Below are 22,211 nucleotides of genomic sequence, written 5' to 3' on the forward strand. Positions count from 1 at the left end.
GATTGACTCTGTTTCCAACCTCGATCCGTTCGTCCTCGCTTTTCCCCGGAATACATCGATATCCACAAACCGATACTCGATTGTTTTTCGATATTTCCGTCTAATGCTTTCTGCTTTATCGAATATTTTCATGGTAGCAACGGCATTGCGTGTTTGGTAGGATCAGTTGTTTCACATATTTCGTGTTACGAATATATATATTAACCATTAATCCTTTTGGTACAGTAGAAGTTTATTTGTTTTTTATAATTTTAGTTATGATCAAATTATGCCTTTGTAAGATGCTTACTACCTATACGTTATTAAAAACGTAGCAGTATAGTTCACAACAAAAATGGTTTCGTGTTGAGTGTATTTTCGATTCGATCTTAATTAACTTAATTTACTTGTCAATTCTCTTGCTTCTCCCGACGATACAAGAGTACGTTGAAAACTCTATTTCCATTGAAACAATGAAGCAAAAAATGAGAAGTACGCTCTTAATTAGCGGAGTTCTCCAATTCCAAGCAGCGAAGAGTCGCGTTTCGCACGCGACGCACAACTGGTTCGAGCCCCGCAGCACGATTCATCATGTTTCGAGGGAGATGCATATTTGTTACGAGACAGTGTCCCTCCCCGGCTTGAACGTGATTCGCGTTCCTGATTCGAATAAAGACCTCCGACTTGTTGACTTGGTTTCCAGAGCGAGGAGCTCGTCTGGAATCGTGAACACGCTTTACTCGCGCGAGGGAGAAAGGACGACGATTGGCAGGCCGTCTCTATCGGCCCACCAGACTCTCCTTCTTCGTTTTCCCCTCTTCTTTTTTTCTGTCTTTCTAATGGTGTACCCGTCGTAATCGACACGCACCGCGATCCCGATGAGGCAGAACAAGTCGTCTGCCAAGTACCGTGAAATCGTTCTTTCCCACTGTTACCACAGTTTCTTCACGACTTTCGTTGGCCAATTACGTAGACACCTAGAAGGCAAGGCGCCCAATTGAATCCGTTGTCTATCGTTGTTGTGGAATACGGGGAATCGCCGAGGGTGAGGCTGCGTGCGGTTGGAATCGATATTGCTTGTTACTTCGAATCTTGCTTTTGTTCCAAGTGAAACGTGTTTCGTTTTCCTTTGACGCTCGCTCAGGTGATGAACTGCGATTGTGAGAAATTAGAAGTACACATAGTTATGAGTTTACTTAATAGACACGTTACAAATAGCGTTTCTTTAAATTTACTTTAGAATTTACTATAATTTGTATCATATCCTCGTGGAAGTACGGATAATTTCTTTCTTCAGAATGTTGAGTATTAATCGTGTATTTGTGTAGTGAAATTAAGAAATTAATGAAAAACGGAGGATCATATATCACTAGCTGTACCAATTTTTACGTAAAAGTCCACAAAGAATTTGTACATTTTCAATTCTTCTCTCTATATCTTCAAACATAGACAAGGACAATCTTAACCTTCGAAATAACTCACCTAGCGTAATTACTCGAGTCGCTCAGATCCAAGCGATTCTATCAGTTGAACCATGTACCTAATCTCTTCTGTGTGCCTGACTGGGAAAACCAGTCACCGTTACTCGCCTTGGAAAACATCGATCTAACCAGAAGACCGAGAAAGAAAAAATACACGATATCGTTAGATCTGTTATCCTCAGGGATGTCTACAGTCACGGGAGATGGCATCTTCGAGTCGTAAGTTTCCGGATTTCAGACGACGCTTGAAATTTACGTCGATAGTTACCCAAACAGAAGATTATCTTTTCGTACCGAAGTATTTCGTAATCTCTGTCACGTGTTCGATCGGCAATTATGGCTCAGAGGCTTTTCTTACTTCATTAAGCTTGTCACGGTAACAGATTTTATTAGCATTTGTAATACGTGGCTCGTGATAAGTAAAATTTCACTGATAATTGAATTGTGGATTTCGATACATTTGTAGGAAATTTAAGGATGCAAAGATACATATAATGCACATTTTATGCAAAAATATATAAAACATTCAAATTATAGGACTTGTTATAGTAGTTAACGAGGAGAGCAAATTTCCGCCTAAGTTCTGTTCATTCAATTATATTTATAAAAATGTGAATTTGCATAAATATCCGCAGTCTTCTAATAATATGAGTTCAGTCATTAATAATATTAGTACAAAAAGGCCAAGGTCCTTGATACTTGTGAACAGAAGTATATGTATATTACTGTATATACTTAGCTAGATCTCGTCGGAATTAGTTACAAGTTCGACGCGAACTACAAGGTATCCCAACGACATTACAATTTTTTTCTCGCGTACCATCGCTAGAGTGCTCGGTGCTCATTAAGGAGAAGTTGGCGAGGGGAGAGGGCTGCTCGTAATTAGTGGCACTAACGAGGGACGCGCTTCTTGCGGTGCGTGTACGTGCGTAACACCGGTGTATGCATCAACGATCCCCGATTTTTCTACTTTTTCTCCGCTTCCCTTTCTTTTTCGATCATCTTTTTGGACCGTTGCTTGTGACTGATGATGATGTTGTAAGGATTCTGCGAGTGTAATGGGAGTTTGGATACAAGGGTGTGAGTTAGTTTACCCGTAGAGTATTTTCTCTTTAGATACTAAAACATGATATTAGAATTTCCTTCCAGAAAATATTTTAATATATCTGTACTGTATGTATTTCCCGTAGATACGAAAATGTAACGTTCTAATTTTCAAGCTATCGTAATTCATGGGAGAAAATAATTTACAATACTGTAATGTAAGTTTGAAAATAGTAAATCATCGAAGATTATTATTGGTATTCAATATACACGTGAGACGCATTCGAACTTTCATATTGTAATTCCAAAAATTTCGTTCGAGCCAAAGGATTCCCAAAATTCGGCAACGGTTGGCAAAAAGAGATCTTGACGCAACCTCGGCTTTCAGAAAACGGTTTGCTTATGCAATAACCTCCTGCCTTCGATGTTGGACGCGAGAGAAAATAGCGGAGGCGCGGGTCCCGTGAAGAATTAAGACCCGAAGCCAAATTCGATGCAGCTTCGATCAGGCTACGTCGCTTCGAGAAGAGGGTCCCCGGCTCCTCGTCCACCTGTTCCTTTTTTCCCCCCATCTCTCGAGTGCTATCTCTTTTAAAGGGCCCAGCTTATACGAACGCTTCTAGTCCAACCGGTCCACGGACACACAGCGATGCCACCGTGTTCACAGCGTGGCCGAAAAACACCGTGTGTAAGCACGACGAAGATACCATTCGCTAGTGGAAGGAAGAAAAGACGAGCTTGGAGAATTATTTATGGTGGCTGATAGAGACGCGGCTTCGAGGCAACGTTGTCTAAGAGGCAACAGACCCACGCACTGGCATTCCTGCCTCCATCCAACCTGGCTGTCCTTCTTCCTCACCTTCCCTTGTTCTGCTTTCTTTCTCTTTCTTCTACCCGTCTTCGTTGTCTTCTTCTTCATCTTCGTCTTCTTCTTTTCTTGCCAGCCGACTTTATCCTGCTCGACTCGCTGCTCGTCATTCTCCACCTTCTTGGACACGTTCGTCCGACATGGTCCTTCCATGGTGATGGGTAACGAGCCGATGGGAAGAGCTGCAGAAGATTTTCTGAAATCGATGGAACCCGGATAAAACGAGGTTGACAACATTTCCGACAACGTGCCTCCTGGTTGTAGCGTGTGTTCTTTATAGGCTGAGAATAGCTAAATTGAGTCAGGTGTTGCCTGTTTTATGACGTGCCTGATCGATAGTCGATCGAATTTTCATTTCGAAGTGTATCGACGTTTTTAAAACAGTATAGTTTGATCCCATTTGAATAATTGCGCGACAAGTACACTTCTTCGGAGTTTAAAATTTCTAAAGTTTCCGTTTCGTGGGAGTGAATATACCATGAACTTGTACTTAGTTTATCATAAGATAAAATATGGTTACAGATGATCGTTATAAGACGTAGTATGGTTGCATTAAATGTAATAACTGAATGCGATGGATTTTGGGTCACGTTGGTGTTCGACAACTCCTACAAGTTTTATACGCAGTAAAGAGATTGACGATAGAATAAAATGCAAAAGAATGTGGATAGTCTCTATGGAAATAAAATGCATTTTTACCGAGTAACCAATAGAAGTCATTAATTTACAATGTGTTATCAGTGACCTGCATTTCGATCGATTTAGCAAGGGGTCCCCAGACCGAAACTTTGTTTAGTTTTTGTCCGCGTTAATTGCCAGACACCTCTCGTGTTTTCCCGGGCTTAATGACCAGCTGAACACCTTCCACGTTCGTTGCTTTCCGTATGGGTACTCACATACGAATTCTTCACGACCAAGCTGTAAAACCAGCGAGGGTTGCTCCCCGAGTTCTCTCACCTGCTCCCGAAAATGCGAACGCGAAAAAAGTTTGGAACTTGGTTAATTGTCGAAGGAACATTAGTCCAGGCTGAGGGTAGACTTTTATGGTCCGAGGACACTGTTGGTGGTTTCTTCCATGGATTATTCTTGTATGTATTGGTCAACCCTTTGAATTCGACTTTCTACGGTACTCTCTTTCTTTTTTTATGTTATCCTCGCACGGTGCAGTGCGAAACACCTGCTGCAGTAGGTTTTATATATGAAGACTATACGAGCAAAACGTGATGACAAGTCACACTTTTCGGTTTTACAATTCAATTCTACGTGATTAAAAATTGTTCGGATCAAATATGTAATTTCGTTGACATCCTAAATACTTGGAGAATTATTATTTTTTATTATTTTTATCATTATGATTCTTAGAAAATTTCATGGATTTATATAACAGGTCGTTCCTGTTGTATCTTTGTACTAAAGTATTTATTTTCTAGCAATTAACATAAAAATCAAGAAATCATAATTATCATTCTTATACCGTATTCACCGACTCAATCTATAATTCAGAAAAAAAACTCATATTTATGATTAAGACACAAGGAAAAGACATTCAGACCACTTTTTTTTCTCAGAACAGAATTTGAATTATGTATGAATGACTTTCGATTATACCTAGAACCATCTTGAAATATGTCTTTAATCTATCTTGGAATGACTTTCGAATCTCCTTTGATCGTCCTTGAAGTCACCTTTTGTTCGCCTGCATTTAACCTTCGATTGACCTCCGATTGACCTTGAAACAAGCTTCGCTTAACCTTGAAAATTACCTTGCATTTACCTCCAATTGACCTTCGATCAACTTCCAAACTACCTTCGAAATGATCCTGGAATTACCTTCGATTAATTCTCAAATGACTTTCATCTACCTTCATCTTTATATATTCTATGTCTTCACCCTCCACGGTACTATTTCGCTTCTAATTGCTATCATTACCGTACGACGATTCGTTATTCGATTTTTATGCATCCTTATGCATAACGTTCCTCTATAATCGAAGGAAAGAATGAAATACGATTATTAGCAGACGTAATCGTCGCAGAATTATCGACATAAATCTCAGCTTCTGCCATTCTAATGACGAAACAAAAGCAACGATCGAGCGTCGTGTCCCATGTCGCGTCGCGGTTTTTGCGCGAGCGCGCGAGCGCGATGAGGTGATAATCTTCTTCGCGTGGAAGAAGAGGCCGGAACGCGCGCGAGATTCGATGGCGTTTTTGCGTGCGACTTAGTTGGACGGGAACATCTGCCGGTTCGTATCATAAAGCGACCGGGATTGCCGGGCGTTTCGTAATTACAGAGGAAATGGAAGGGTCTAAATTGTAAATTACGAGTGTACTCTAAAGGGAGGAGGGTTTTAGACGCGTGAAAAAGGAACGGCTTGATCTTAGACGCGGGAACACATATTTTATCCCCGTAATAACACACCAACGGCAAAGTTGACGAACGGAAATTGCGATCGGCCGCGATGAATAATGCGGTACCGTTCCATCGTTTTCGAGGCCAGGCCAAGGGATTTTAAATGTCTTTATTTTTCAAGAACGAGCTCTCCGTGTCCCAGGGAAATGTATAACGTAAGTAATGTTCTCGTTCCGTGTATTCTCTAACATATTTCGTCGTCATTCCGTCTTTACGATGTTTTTCCCTTTTACGTTGGAAATTCTTCTCTTTTTTCAAGTAGGATTTATTTAGCTTAATTTCTTCGGTTTAATTTCTGGAAGCATTCGTGTGTGGCCCAAGTCACATTCGATATTTTATTTTAACTAGTTTATATTTTCGCATTCAACGAAACTCATTTATGCTAATACGTTTTGACTAACATTTGAATGACCGAATATTTTGTGGAACCATTTTTTGAGAAGATGCAAAGATATTTCTTCTCATGTTTTTGTAGAGAAGATATCATATACTAAAACTTAAGATGAATCTTAATGGATAGAAATATATTTATCATTTAACCGAATAATGTATCTGTGGCCAATACGAGAATCTGAATGATAATGGTCTTCAAAAATAAAAATTTAAACGACATTTGTAATTGTAGTTGAAGATTCATCTCGAATGTACTTCTTCTTTGCAAAGAAATTCGGCCATGATGTATCAAGAGTATGACCCGATATCACAAAACAATGAGTCAATTATTAAAAAACCGCGATAGTTTGAACACAAAAGAAACGAGAATGGCTATGTCAATTTGAATCATTTGACATTTGAACGTTGATACTTGAAGAGTTAATAATTTACGTCGAGTTTTATCTCGTCCAAATGGCGTTTCATGTAATTGAGCCGTGTCTGACAAAACTGTTCGGCGGTGAAACTTGAAGCAGCATGTTAATAAACTCCTTATCGTAAGATTCATTGTATCGATCTTGCCCTAACCTTATTTCCCAAAATTTTCCTAATTACACATGCTTAACTATAACGTACAACAACCCATTCAACATCCAGCACAATGCTCGTCAAACGAGCACCACGATCATCCACCCTTTCAGCATCTTCGCTAACCATCCATTACCCAAACGAGATGGACAATTTTCACGCGTCAATCACCCAGCCACCAATACCATAATTCAAGCTAATTCGTCAATTAACCTCTTGCATGCTCGCTTAACGAACGTACTTCATCCGACTAATGAACGATTAAATTCCACTAGCTCACCAAAGCGATCGGTAGAAGGTTGGGCGCGATTAAATCACCGGAGAAACCTCGACGGAAAGAAAGAAAGAGAGAGAGAGAGAGAGAGAGAGAGGATCGTGTGCCCATCACTGGCGGTGGTGCTGGTGGTTAAAATCCATGGGGGCCTCGCGGTGCCCCGTGGTAACGTGGGTAACTTAATATTCCGGGTAATAAATAAGAGAATGCGGCTCTGTCCGCCCCACAAAAAACCCCCCGCGGGCCAAAGAGCAAGACGCCTACGCTTCTCGTAGTACCCACAATCCGGTCCGCGGCCCTTCTACCTCACCTCGCCGTTTCTGGGTCCACAAGCACACGGGTCCTCCCCACTCTGAACCCTTCAGTCGCGCGGTACGAAAAGTTTGTGGGCCTGTCTTAACCTCCCGTGGCCCTCACGCTCAACACCCGAACGTTATCCGGCCAAGCCATCGCGTAATTAAGTTATTACGCTCGCGGGGAACTCGTCCTACTGCTCGTGTGTTCAACTCTCTCCCCTTGAAGAGGAGAGGGGGAGTAGCGACTTTTTGACGTATGAATTTTGAGATATCGGCTCATGGACGCATGTGGACGGTGTGGAGCAAGCGATGTTTGCAGAAGGCAAGTTGGCACTTTGTGGCGGAGGTTCGTTTGATGGAGATAATTGGATGAAGAGATTGGAGTAGAGACGAAGGTAATGATTATAGTAAAAGGATGGTTAATCAGAGGAAGAGCGTTTCTATATATCGTATCGTCGTTTCAACGATGTTCCTACGGTAAATCATTTGCGAATCGCCCTTTTTACTTGCAATCTTCGACTTGGTCTAACAAAGCGGATTGGGTGGAAAAATTAAAGATTCGGGGTTAGAATGGGGTTAGAGAGAGAGAGAGAGAGAGAGAGAGAGAGAGAGAGAGAGAGAGAGAGAGAGAGAGAGAGAGAGAGAGAGAGAGAGAGAGAGATTTGGCGAGAATGGAAGATGGTAGTAAATTCTTGGTGAAGGTATTAGATTCGCGTTTGGCACCGTTTTGAAGTGAATATATCTGTCAATGTTTGCCAAGAGCATCGAACTCTTGGTGATAGAGTCAGATTGATGATACTTGTCAATTTTTTGAACGTGTAACGGATTCTCCAAACTGTGTAAATGAACTTCATAGAGGAAAGAAAGGTAAGGTTGATGGTAAAGAAATCACTTGATTCTCCTTCGATTACCAAAAACTGAAATTGAAATAAATCGCTTAAAAGTCGTGCATCGAACATAGATCGTAAACGTTCTTAACGTCATAAACAACGTCGGGGAAGATTCTGTGAACGAGTATACACCGGCTTCAGAATGTTGTACTCTTCCTTGGGTTCTACAGTCGATCTTCGTCCCTTGCTTCGTAGATTGCGGCCCGTAGGCCACGGCGTGTGTGCCCCTCGCTGATCTTGCTCTCTCTCTTTGCGTTTCTTCTTCGCTTCTCTCGATGCTACCCGGACAATCAGCACGGCGGAGACTAAAAGGGGGAAGCTGTATCGTGCAGCAAGGATCTAAATTGATTTTAGATCCCGAGGACCGATTGGGCCGCGGCGAGAGTAGCCCCGCGTTAATTAAGAGTGTCCGTGCTGCCGTCTCAATAAACCTACGGATCCTTGAATTACGGAATTATGACGGGAGCCGATGATGGTAGCCCCTATCGCGGATCTTTGCTCGCGGTGCTTCCGTATTACGGAACGGCCCTGGCCGCCAGGCTTATTACCGGTTTCCCAAACACCAGCCTCGACATCGAACGATCTTTTTTCAAGTCATTACATCAACCTGATCGAGATCGATAAATCTACTCCGTGATAACAATTTTTACACTTAAGCGATTGGAGATCGGGGAAAAAGCTCGTAAATTTTATATATACATTTTATCCTCGAAAGACACGAAGCTGAAGAAAATATTTACGAAGATTCTTATTCGCGAAAATGTGGCAGACCAGAGAAGATATTCGCCAAGAATTCTTACTCTCCCAGAGATGAACGATCAGAGAGAAAATTCGCAAGAATTGTTATTATCCGAAATACGAAGAGTCAAGGGAAGGACTTTTATTTCAAGAAACTAGCGCGTTGAAGGAGGAATTCCTAAAAGATCTTACTCTAGAAAACTTCGCTACTCAGTCGTACGTCGCGCGATATACTTCTCTATACTGCTCTCCGAAAGTCCAAATGTAGAAAAGGAAAGTTGTATTTTTTGCAGTGTTCCAGCGAAACGGGGGAGTATAGAACCAGGTGTATATATATATATATATACACTCTACTCGCGCTAAGGTCGAAATACAAAGCAAAAAGAGGCGGAGGCTGGCACAGCGAGGGGACCAGGGTTCGCAGCCTGTTTCGGTCGTTCATAAATCCTCCACCTTGGATCCAACCTGCCTCCATCCCCCTTCCCACCCTCCCCCCTCCCTTTGGCCGGGTCCCCCTTGGCCCTGTTGCACGCACACGCGCACGCAGACAGGCAGAAATTTAGTCGCGCGCGCACACCGATCTCTCCTCCTTACGTTCTTATCCAATTTCTTATCCCTCTCCTGGCTCCTCCACCCACCCTTCCCCGTTTCACGACCGCACCATTATGCTTCTCGTCCCTTCATTTGTTTCCCGCTTTCTCCCTGTCGGAGCACCCTTTTTCTCCGAGCCACACAGAAGAAGAGGGTAGGGGGGAGACACAAGGGGGAAGCAGGTCACCCACGCAGATTTAATATGGAATCGCGTAAACACGCGGTTTCCCGCAAACGAATGGCTGGGAACAAAGACTGGGATTGGTCGTTTGTGGGCTGGATGAAAGGGGAATTGTATATGGTGTAACGTTTTGCTGGCTGGCTGTTTTCAATGGTGTCATCGCTCAGTGACGAGTTAATTCTATATTGGATTATACAGTTTTTGAGTGTATCGAGATGTTAGAAGATGAGAGATTAGCGTGTATAGTTCTTGTAACTATTAAGGTACCTATCGAGACTTTTGAAGTTTCAAAAATTTTTATCGTTGTTTCGATAATAACAAAACAATCGTGTATTAGGTTATTTCATTTTTTGATTGGAACGATTTAATACTTAATTGTTTGTTGTATTTTTGATATCAGTCGTGACGTACATATTTATAACCCTTAAAAAATTTCGCTAAAAACTCAATTGACTTCGTTGTTCGAATCTCTTCGTAACCTCACACCCCCAAAATTCAACAAATCCGCAGAACAAATCTTCCCTCTAATTATTCCCTAACCTGCGAATATTGTACCTTCCTAATCTCACATTCCCTTCACCAGAATGCACGTACAATTCTGCGCATTCCGCTTTGCGAGGAAGACGAGGAAGCACGGCGTCTGTGCGTCAGGATGCGAGTTAATCGGAGAAGTGGTCGAGAGGGAGAGTGATCTAGAGTGGCCCTAAAGCGTGCGACTGATGCGCGCACTTGCATGGCACGCCGCGGGAATTGTAAATAGTGTAGGCATCGGAGGACCGTGCAGAACATGGAACGAACCACAGCGAAACGAAACAAACCTATGGAGGCGAAGGAGGAACGATATAGGAGACCAAAAGACGAAGGCGAAAGAAAAGATGAAGAAAGAGATGGACGACAAAGAAGAAGAAGAAGAAGCGGGACAGGACAGAGTCAGGCCGGCGGCGCTGGGCTGCGCGTGTATCCGCCCACGTAATCTTGATTGTCGACACACCTCCACCTCCACCACCTTCTACCACGAAATGCACCCACACACGTGTACACATTCCCTGCGTGTATGATATCCTCTCTTTACACAAACGAACGAGCCTGTGGGCACCTATGCGCTGTCCGGATGCAACCTGTGCGCGATCGTACACACCAGGGGCGGATCAACCCTGGACGCGCGCGTTTTGCCTCGCTTGCTCGCTGTAAAGTATCCTCTCTAATTGAATGCGCTCGATGGCGCGTCGTGTAATTTAGTCGGGTCTTTATGATGCCCCTTTCCGCGGCGCGTACGGGGGTGGAGCCCCCAAGGGGTCGAGCTTGAGACGTTTGGGAAACGAGCCAGCTCCGAGACCGTCTCTTTGGTTCCTTAACCGTACTATTGGCGATTCTGATGGGAAACGAGTGGAGTCGAGGCACTCGGTTTTTAGGAATTCCAATTTTTGCAGGGTAGGAAATTTTAGGTTGATGCGCGATTTGAAGAGATTAGGAGTTTGAGGTGTTTTATGATACGTGTGAATTATGTGTTATCTTTGGACATAGGGATCATTGTTCCTTTTTTTTTTCTTTTCTTTTTAGGTCCTTGTGACGTTAGATGGAACTGGTTCGATATCCTCTTTAATTTTATTGTACCTACATCGTGCATATTCTTCTACGCTATAACTTATAATATCGGAGAACTGCTTACGTCAATGGTTGAAGAAGAAGATTAAAAGAAATATAATGGTAATTGCATGTGCTACGATATGTCAATACAGAAATATCACAATCGTTATTGGTTGTGAAAAACAGTTCTACGCAACATCCTCCTATCTTTCATAGTCACCTCTGCTCGTTCTCCTTCGTTAATTAGTCCCCTTATTCATCTTCAAGCTGCAGAACGTCGTCTACCAACCTTCGAATCCTTCAACCACCTTCCTCGATCTCTGTTAAAAAACCGTTCGCTCCCATACTTTGCTCTCCTCATTCTTCCATCGTTAATTGGTCTCATCGTTAATTCGCCGTCAGGTTCGCTGAAAGGCAACGACGCGTCAACTTCGATATAATGATCGGTCGTGTGTTACTATCGAGTCTCTCTGCTGTGCTCGTTCGTAAAATACGACGAAGCGTGTGGAACGGCTCGTGGTAACTAGATATTACTCACCTTTCAACGTGATCGCTCGTTACTTGCTCGATCGGCCAGGTTTCAGGTATTAGTCTGACTATTCGAAGGCGTCCATTCATGCACCGCGAAACGATCAACCGCGTACGAATACGAAGATCGTGTGGCGCAAGCTAATCGCGCTAATTAGTCGCTGTTCCACGCTGATCCGTTGAATAAATCAACCGGCTTTACGAGCGGCCAGACGGTTCGGTTGACCGTTCAACGAGGGAAAAATGGCCAATCACGATGCAGGAGCGTTCGATTCGCTTGCTTTCTGGAATTTAAACGATCCAAAAGGACTCTGTATTGGATTCGATACTGCTGCCTTTAAAAAATGTTACGAAACATATTACATTTATTTTTGACGTGTACGCACGGTTTCTCGAGAATTGCTGGAATTTCTTGACAGCTATATTATAAGTTACTGGTAGAGGAAAGAGGTTGAGAACATTTATAAGAACATGGTAAATTGAATTACATTACAGACATTTACTTTTCACACTATCGAGTTCGATACGAGCTGCTGTTAGTAGGAAGTTGAAGTCGCTCTTTTGCAATTCGATTTACGGCAGCTGCACCTTTTGATTGGTATCACTTAAATTGCTTTAATTACCATTAATATATTGTAATCTGTTCTGCATATACAATTTTCTCAGGCAAACAAAAATAATTACTTACATCTGACATTAATAAATTTGTTTCTGAAAACGTTACTGTTATTCCACGTTCTAATACTACCAACCTAATCTTCTTCACAATCTATTCAACTTATTCTTCAAGCAATTCTAGTATCACTTAAAAAAATATTTGAACGCTTCCTTATTTTCGACAAAATAACATTTAAAAAAAACATGTAACGATATCACTTACATCCTTCCACCTACTCTGCGCGGCACATCATAAACTCGTTCCACGAAACGATCCCTCCTTCGATCATCCATCAGCACTACAAAACCACCAATTCAGCTCAACTCAGAAGCAACAAAAGATACACGCCGATGCTTTCAGTCGTTTCACTTTCAAATACAATATCTCTTGCTTATTTTCAGCGAAACAGAGTTTATAAGAATATGTCACTTGCATCCACTTAACGAAGTACTTCAACGAGTCAACTCGCCAAAACAATTAACCTTCTCGAACCACCCACCTCCGTTATACAAACTAAGCAACAACCATCAGTCCAACCCAAAAGAAGCAGCGCAAACACACCGACAATTCCTGCCATTTCGATTCACTGTGCGGGTCGCGTTTCGCGTCTCCAAGAACTGGTCCAATGATACGCCAACGTTATCCGGCTATCATCTCGTGCCTCCTCCCTCTCCGTACGACTCACGGGATAAATTCATGAGCGCGATGTCCTCGCGAGCGGCCTCGAGGAGCCGGCCATGTAAATGTAAAGAGGGGCTTCTCGCGAGAGGAGCGAGCGCGAAGCGAACGAGCCGAGCGCAGCATTTTATTAGCGCGACCACGACGGGGGTAGGTGGATCGAGAGGAGGCGAGGGAGGAAGAAGAGGAAGAAGGAGGACGATGGCGAAGAGACGAAGGAAGAGATCGAATGAGTTGGAGGCGGAGGAGAACGGGGGAATGTTGTAAGCTCGCACTCGCGTCGACCTTGCTTCGCGCGAGCACACGCCGCGCTATTACGACGCTGTTCGCGCTCGCGACGCCCGGCCACGCTGCTTCGTGGGATCCTCGAGGAAATTAACGACGACGCGTCGATCCCCCACCCCCGTAACTCTGGTCGCTCCTCGCTGTTCCGTACCTCCAGCACACGCGATCCTCATGCCTTCGAACTCGTTTCGAGAGATCCTTCTTCCAGTCGGTTCTACGCTAGTGTATGTTCTGCTGTACTCATGTATCGGTGAGAGTGTGTCCCGAGGTGCTTCTGATTGATTTCGCTGTGTTATGTTAGTGAAACGTTGGTTTCGGAGGGTGGTGGGGTGGTTGAAATAGGACGAGTTGCGGGGACGAGGGGCAGGAATTGTTTAACTCTCGGGCGGCGGAACTTGAAGTACTCTGACTTATGTAGATATCCGTTACACTGGAAGTTACATTTTTCTGTCATTATTTATCAAATTTACGAAGAACTTTAGTCATCGCTACAGCTTGGATCTTTACGCGTTTATGGGAAATGCGCAGGATATATGTAATACAGAAAAATGTATAAAATATCTAAGGTACTAAAGAGTGAAACGAATCTCTGCCTAAGTTGCGTTTCTTTAGTCGCACTAGCGAAAATATAAATCGAAATATGAAAGCTTTCCTCGACACGCGTTCTATATATGTTTTAGCAATGGTTGTTTAAAAGCACAGATAGGCTACGTTTGATACGTTTTCGTAGGCACTAGATGTGTCTCCGAGGAGAAAGTTGAGTTATACTGCTGAGACGTCTACACCAAATGTGCATGACATTGTGCAACGCACAATGGCTGCATTTTATTCGCGATATTGCCAGTGACCCGAGAGGTTAGGCAACTCCGTGTACGTATAAACACGGAGCGATCACGAATTCACAACGAATTCACTTCGATGAATTCACGTTGACGAAAAATTGACGATACTTGTCTGGGAATATGAAATTCGTGAGGCTCTCAGAAGAACTTAATCCGACGTTGGCGGGTATATAGAGTGCGATGGCAGTCGGGATCGAGGGCAGGGTGACGGGTTTGCCCGGGGTCTCTCTCTCGGTCTGCCAAAAGGAAGAGACGACCGGTAATTTCGCCCGGTCGGAATGAAGCGTGGCGTCCGGGCAAAAAGAGGGCCTGGTCGTTTTATGCCTTGCTCGCACCGTGTTGTACATTAGGCTGTAGGTGTGCGTACACACCGGTGGGGATAGAAAAACGAGCGGGTCCGATGGGGCCCGCGGAGGTGACGCGGAGAAAGAGAACCCAGCGAGAACCAGCCGAGAAGGTAATTGTACGAGGCAATCACGGCCACGTTACAGCGTTCTGCCTAAAAAGCGTGACAAAACGTAGCGGCTTCTTCAATTTGGAGAGAAATAGCAGAGCGAGGGGAGGAAGGGCATAACTAAAATCTTCATCGTTTCCGACCACGAGGGCGAAACTTTCGACGAGGCGAAACGTCTCGGGCAAAAAGCGATTCGATTCGAACGATCGCGTATCGAGCAACGGGGTGAATGGGATTAATGAAACGAGTGTTTTTCTCCTGGATCGCTATTTTTTTCTTTCTGCTTCTTCGAGACGTTGTATCATCTTTTGTTGCGTTCGTTGAAGGGGAATTACGTGAGCGATTTGGAAATCGATTTCTTGTATGCACAGGGGTGATTGAAAGGGTTTTTTGTTTTTGGAATTCGACATGGTTTCTGCTTGAGTGGACATTCGGCTTTTGTTTGGACGTGGGTGAAAGTCTCGTGGTACGATGAGTTTAGTGGAAGTCCGTTTATTTGGACTTATTGAGCAAATGGTTTGGTCGCTATGAGTTTATTGATTGTTCTTACTACTCTGTAATTTCGCAGGATTTTTCTAGTAGTTTTGCTTGAACATTACGAAATAATTCGTCCAATAGCATATGCCGTATACATGATCATTGCAAATTCATACAACCCCTTTTTTTCAAACTAGCTATAGATTATATTAATATTTCATGTACAACTTTTATCTTGCCTTTAAAATGCTCTTAATTGGTCCTTTTCTCATACAACACCTTACACCTTATACAAACACTTTCACGACTGACAGTAACATACCAAATTACCAAACGCACATGTCTGATTACTATTAAAAATCTCGCCTAGCACTTATATCACTTACTACGTCGCTTCTTCAGTTCCCTCGCTACAAAGCGATCTCGATATCTAATAACCATCGATGCAACTCTGTCCAGCTGAAAAAGGAAAAGGAAGATGAAAAAGCCAACCACGAGAAGCGTGACCATGGTGAGAAACGTTGGTCCACAGCCACCCGTCGAGTTCGGCATTAGCTTCATTACCGAAAGGTCAGCCGCGACACTTTCTGACCTTCCTTTTCGAAGCTCCTCCGGAGATAACGAGCGACTCGGCAAGAGGAGGCCATCGAGAGTCATCGATGGCCCCGAGAAACTCAAGCAAGAGCGAGAAAGTTAGAGCGAAGCGGAGAGAAGCGGAGAGTCGGTTCCTCTGTGCCGGTAAACGACCTTCGGTTCTCCTCTGGTTCCAACTTCTCTGTCCGAGCGTCAATAGAGTCATTAGTCACGGCCCTCGGTGTACCCACGATATTCGTTCCTCCTCTACCTGGGGCCTGTCCCTCCTTCGACCCCTCTTTTCCTCTCCATCTTCTTTCGCCGCTGCCACGAAGAGAGAACTTGCACGCCGCGCCGCTCTGCCTCGTCCCTTTTTCATCTCCACGGATCGTTACTTCCCACACGGCACGGAATGTCTCTCGACGATGTGTCCTGGCTATTCTTCGGCAACGTCTTAACGCGTTGCGCAAATATTGAGTCAATTCCGGAGATCGGATAGGGTGTGATTGTTGCCGATGAGAGGCGAGAGGAGGTGGAGAGTTTGTGATTTATCGTGGGATCACGAAATGGGATTGTGTGATCTAACGGCTAGGCTTTTTGTGTATTTGCTTGGGCCTGGAAAGTGGCAGTCGTGATTCCACGATCGAATGTTTAGGTTCTTTAAAAAGGTAAGGTCGTTCAATCGACTAGCGATGTTAGACCTTAACAATTTTTTACATTTTCGAAAGTTTCTATCATTTTTATGATGTTGAAGTCTATTGACGCGATTAAAGTATACAGCAGCAACTCTAATCCTAATGTTGTATCATTTCGTGTGTTAGATCTTCTATTTTTGTGTTTATCGGAAACATATTAAGCTGAATTATAATTATAATATAGTGAAAGTATAAGGACTTAGTTTTAGTAGTTCTAATAATAAGAACAATTCGGTATTATTTTAAACAAAAAAAAAAAAAAATAAAAATCCTGCGAATAATAATCCTCGCTAGAAAGTAATAATTGGTTAACGGATTGAAATGAATCAACACGTGTTACAAATAATAAAGTATGATCCAAAGGACAAAGTACTTAATCTCGGGATAGAAAGTAAGCGGAGGCTACTAGACATGAAGGATTTTCGTCATAGTTAGTTCCACAGTGTTCCAAGCAGCGTATAATATTGAATCGCGATGAAAGTATTACCACATAAACTATGTGAATCCCAATTGTTTTGCCGCGCAAGATTTATTGTGTTGATATGCATAGCTGGTACGAGATATCAATCATCGAGCACAGTAAACAAGCGTTATTATATGGCAGCTGCTGACAATAACCGACAGCCCAAGGGTCTGACGTAGCTTCATAAATTCCACATCGAATCCTTCTCTGACACGTGTTGAACTTTTTATAAAGGACATATTCCCTTCCACTTTATATAATGCTACAAAAGAACGAAAATATAAAATCTTCAGCCCATCTTAAGTAATTCTCCATTATATACATACATATAATTATACATCTTAGTTTGATACAGACTATATTAATTTAGAGATAGGAAATATAATTAATTCCTATCGGTTAACATGATCGATATAGCATGATCGTAGAACATGCTCGATTAATACGTTCATCTAATATGAAAAAGCAACAACGTTAACTACGACGTTACCTTGCAATTATCCTTTTAAAGAAATTAATACACATTTAAATTCTAAACGTTAATAACCACTCTTCGCCGTCGCCCTAATCACCACTACAACAAAACACTCTTAATTGACGGGCACAAACAACCAATTTAAAATCAATCCCCGCATGCGCAAGAAGAAAACGATAACACGATGCCACGTAGAAGGAAAAGCCACGTCCTCGAGTCGCAGTCGAATCCTCGCCTACAGGGCGGAACGTTTTCCAGCGCGATCCCGCGGCCGATGAATAATTCACCGTGTACCGCGCGACGTTTTTGCGCACGAATTACTTCATTAGAGACGAGCAGTCGCATCCTGTCGTGGCGACAGAAGCGTACGGTTGCCTGTCCTGCATGTCGATTTTAACCGAAACCTGAAAAGGAATAAGGCGACAAAGAGCCGGTAAGGTTTTCTATGCCATGAAACCGAGCCGGGGGTGTATACCGTACACCCGTCACGTATCCATCCAGCGTAGGATCCCTGAAAAACCACCGAACGGTAGTCGAATCTCGCGTGTAAATCGGCCGCGAGGAACGCGCCACCCTCTTCCCCACGTCACGTCTCTGACGAGCGGATCATCGTTAATTAGGGGAAAAGCGTGGCCGGTGATTTAAGGGGCCGTTTGATCAGCACGCGAGAGGAAAGCCTTGGGGCGCCATGGACATAAGCCAGAAGGAACCAACGGGTGCCTCCGTTCCATTAGTAATTGAGAAAGATTAGTTTTCCGACGCTTTTCGCGCCGTGATCGCGCGAAGTTTAATTAACCACGCGTGATACGCTCTTGAGAATGTTAATTAATCACGCGGGACGTGCCGCTTTCGGAAATTTGCTTGCGGATTTGTGGACGTATAGGAATTTTAATTCTTTTTTTTTTGCGGTAAAATGATTTACGATATAGGAGGTTGCTGTTTCTTTGCTTTGCAGCGGTAGGAAGTGGAATTTTTTGATTTACGCTAAAAGCAATTGGAGTTTCTTGGCTAGCGGTGGGAAGAGTTGGAATTTTTGTATTTTTCGATGTAGGAATTGATACTCGTTGGTCTGCGGCCTAAGGAATTGGAATCTTTCGATTTGCAAAGGTGGATTTTGAGAAGGAGGAATCGGTGTTTTCGGTTCAGGATGGAAAGAATTGAGATTTTTTAGCTTGCGATAAGAGAAATTGAAATTTTTTAGGTTACTGAATTTGTTTGATTGAATTATTTTATTTTCACCTTTTTTTTTATCTGTATGAAATATCGCGTAGTTTCGGATCGATTGTTATATTCACAAAAATAACAGAAGAAAGGAAAAGCAGAAAGTTTTCAACGAAGATCTTCGAGAGCGCTCGTCGTTCGTAACTGCAAGGGTTAGAAGAAACGATGGCAGGGAGAGGCGCGATAAATCCAGCGGGTGGCGCGATAAATTTCTTTCGCGAAAACACAAAAAGCGCATTAACGTCGCATCTCCGCGACAAGACAGGTAAGCTGCGTCATTCGTAGAGGAACTGCTAATGGCCACAATGAAAAAGAAAAAAGGAGCCTTCGCTGATCGCTCATTTAATCCCAAAAAAGTTCTCTGAAGGTGGAATCATTGGGAGCAAGTTACTCCTCTTTTTCCTTAATCGATCGTGTTACTCGTTTATGTTCGTTATAATTTCTTTATATACCGATCGTTCCTTAAATTGGACAAGATTCGTTTAAGTGTCAGTAAAATGAAGTTTCAACTTTATATCGTAATCGTTATAGGCTAAATATGCAAAGTCAAGTTATAATTTTACGTCGTATCGAGTAAGCAATACGTCTGAAACGTAATCTACAGAATAATTGGTAATCGTTAATGATTATTAACCACGAACAAGTGCCACACAAAACCGCAACTATTGAAAACGACTGCCTGATGCCAGTACGAATGTGTGCGAATAATTTTATCGAGACGAGAAAACAGAACATCGCCAATTACTCGCCGACGACTTCATCTTTCATATACCGTACAATCGCCGTTTAAACTCGCTAAAAACAAATTTCTCTGGCCAATTAAAATTGACGTATTCCTTTCATTCCACTCACGATCTCTATCAACTGTACGAAATCTTCCAAATCGTCTCTATCGACCGATTTAAACCACATAAAACCCTTTATCCACATTCTGTTTCACTCAAAGCAATTTCGTGCGTTAAAGGACGCAACAGGTTCTCCTTCCTGGTGATTCGTCGCGTTTTAACACGGACCACGCAGCGGACCTGTGTAATATTAATTCGATATGCTAATCGAAGAAACATTCCAGCGTAACGAGCTCTCGAAACGCGCCATCTCCCCGTGTCTCCCCCTATGGACGAATTCTCCCCCGTGACTGCGTGTATCCGCTTTAAATGAATTAGACTCACGTACTCGCGAGGCGCTACGGAGCGTTCGAATAGCCTATAAATAACGCGCTAGCGCAGAGCGGCGTTAGGCCGGATTTTCAACGAAGGAGCGGCTTCGATCGAGCCGCGGCCACGGCTTGCATATCGATGCCACAGCGACCGTGCACGCGTGTAAATATCTTGATTAACGAGGCCCTCATTTAGCCCTGTCCATGGTGTTCCACGAGGAGAGGGAGGAAAGGGGAGGCCGTTCAGCCGGCCACGAAAACATTGTGGCCAGTTCTCACGAGACGGTCGGGTCGATTAAGGGAATACTTATGGGCCGAGCTGTCGCTCGATGAGTCGTTTACCGAGAGTTGTTGACGAAGAACACGTTTCCTTCGTGCGATTCATCGTACGGCGTGAACGACTTTTTCAGATCAATGTAGCTTTCACGCGGGTTTTGCTTTCTTACGTGTAATCCGCAGAGGTTGAAGATTTGGCGGGTTATAAGGAGAATGATCAGCATAGGATTCGGTTCTTTTTAGATTTATTTGCACTTTACATAGGTTTTGCCTTTTCCGGTGCAGTTTGCGGGGGTTGAAGATTTTATTGGTTACGAATGGAGTTTGGAAACGGGGTTGAGCTTTATCAGGGTATATTTTTTGTAAGCAACTTGGTCTTTGCGTAGTTGTCTTTTTTAGTCGTTATGAGCAGTTTTGAGACTTATTTATTCAGCGTAGTATTAATTATTTGTTAATTTATTATAGGTGAGTCGAAGATTTTCTAGATCATAAGTAGAATTTGAAAGCGAGTATAAGGATTAGACGTTTGGAAATGAATTTGGTTCCAACGTGGATTTTGTTATTCGGTTGCTATAATTTGGAGTAGTTGAAGATTTGGTAAGATAGAATTCGGGAATGGACATAAGGATTAAGTTTTAGATATAGGTCATTAGAAGCTATACGAATGAAATAAGCAATTTATTTTAATCAACTTCAAATTTAATAGGACATTAAATCGAATACAATTAATGTATTTACTATTATTATTATCAACTCTTAATTCAATATTACGTATACATTATAAGTGTAATATTCTCAAAAGAGTAACATCGCAGATTACTTCATAATTTGTCTGTAACTAAACAAGAAAGCTTTTGTCAGGAAGCTCGAAAAGAAGATGAACTCGAGCAGTCGTGAGGAACGCTAAATATAAAGCCTCGCGAATGAACTACGACCCCGTGAAAACGTCGTTTAAAAGACTATATCCGTATGAACGAGGAGAATAACCCCGTGCCACGATGTTTCACGACTTTTCGCGGTAAGAAATTCTCGTGGCGCTTTTCGACGCTCGTTGCGCGAGGCGTCCATGGCATCGTGCCAACCTTGGTGAGATGAATTGCGGACAGCGTCCACGAAATTACCAGAAAATCGCTGAAATTGACGATGTGCGTTTCCATTAGCGCCACGATCCTAATATCTCCGATATCAACATTCGTATTTCGCTATTTATAGAGAAAAAAGATATTAATCTTAACAATATAATAAGAAAGAAACATTTCTTCATAAAAATTTGCGTCGTAAATCAGTGAAGAATTGTTCTGTAAGTCGAATTAATCGACTTTATTGTTTTGTTTCAATTTTGTAATACAAACACATGATTTATACTCCATTTGCGAAAAAAGAAATGATTCATTTGCAGAAATTTCAATACGAATATAAGAAAATACCGCTTTTGGAATCTACTCGCTTTTCTCTGCTTTTCAATTCATGGAATTAATTAAAACTTATACAATGAAAATGGAAAAGTAGAACATATGTATGCATATCGTATTCCTTCTTTGACAAAAGCCAACATTAATATTGCCAAAAAAACCTGCACATTTCTAGCAGTTGTAAAACCAAAAAAACCAAAAAGTAAACCAAAGAACCTAGTAGTTCGAATGTTAAAACAACAAAGTTAAATATTCTCTTCAACCTGTGAACTGTCTAACATTGTCTGATCATATCAAGCCGATACTACTAACCATCCACTAAACTGCCTAATAACTCAAATTACTATATGCAATAGACACTCTGTATACAGGAAAGCTAATTACAATCAATTATATGACGAGGAAGAACGTTTTACCAATATAATCATTCTCTCACGAATTAATAACATCGCGGATGAACTCCAACACATTTCACCCACGCACGACACCTGTCGACTCTCATTATAGTCAACTGTTTAGAGCGTATACCGCCTTTTCGATCGCTACCAACGTTAGTCGATCTATTTCCTCCTTTCTCGACCAGCTTAAATCAAGAATAGATCTCAGTAGCGCGGGTCGAAAAAAAATTTCTTCGCCATTTTCCCCGCCGGATAGTTGGCTCGTTTTCTTTTCGTAGCCGCGTTTGAAGCGCGTGCCGCGTCGTCCATATGGTTTCC

At 42.6% G+C, this 22,211-nt stretch overlaps 1 protein-coding gene and 1 long non-coding RNA gene across 3 annotated transcripts in view; one reads left to right on the plus strand and one right to left on the minus strand.

Moving 5' to 3' along the window:
• The window catches only part of ci (transcriptional activator cubitus interruptus), a 144,972-nt gene that overhangs the window by 92,161 nt on the left and 30,600 nt on the right, over nt 1-22,211 (plus strand). The window lies entirely within an intron of this gene.
• Nucleotides 11,315-13,138, minus strand: LOC138181777 (uncharacterized). Its single transcript, XR_011173602.1, has 3 exons — nt 12,711-13,138; nt 11,841-12,114; nt 11,315-11,709 (listed from the first exon to the last, which is right to left on the minus strand). It is a non-coding gene; the product is annotated as an uncharacterized LOC138181777 (long non-coding RNA).

This window comes from Bombus flavifrons, chromosome 7 (genome assembly GCF_040668555.2).
Source record: "Bombus flavifrons isolate JBK064 chromosome 7, iyBomFlav1_principal, whole genome shotgun sequence".
NCBI classification, from domain to species: domain Eukaryota; kingdom Metazoa; phylum Arthropoda; class Insecta; order Hymenoptera; family Apidae; genus Bombus; species Bombus flavifrons.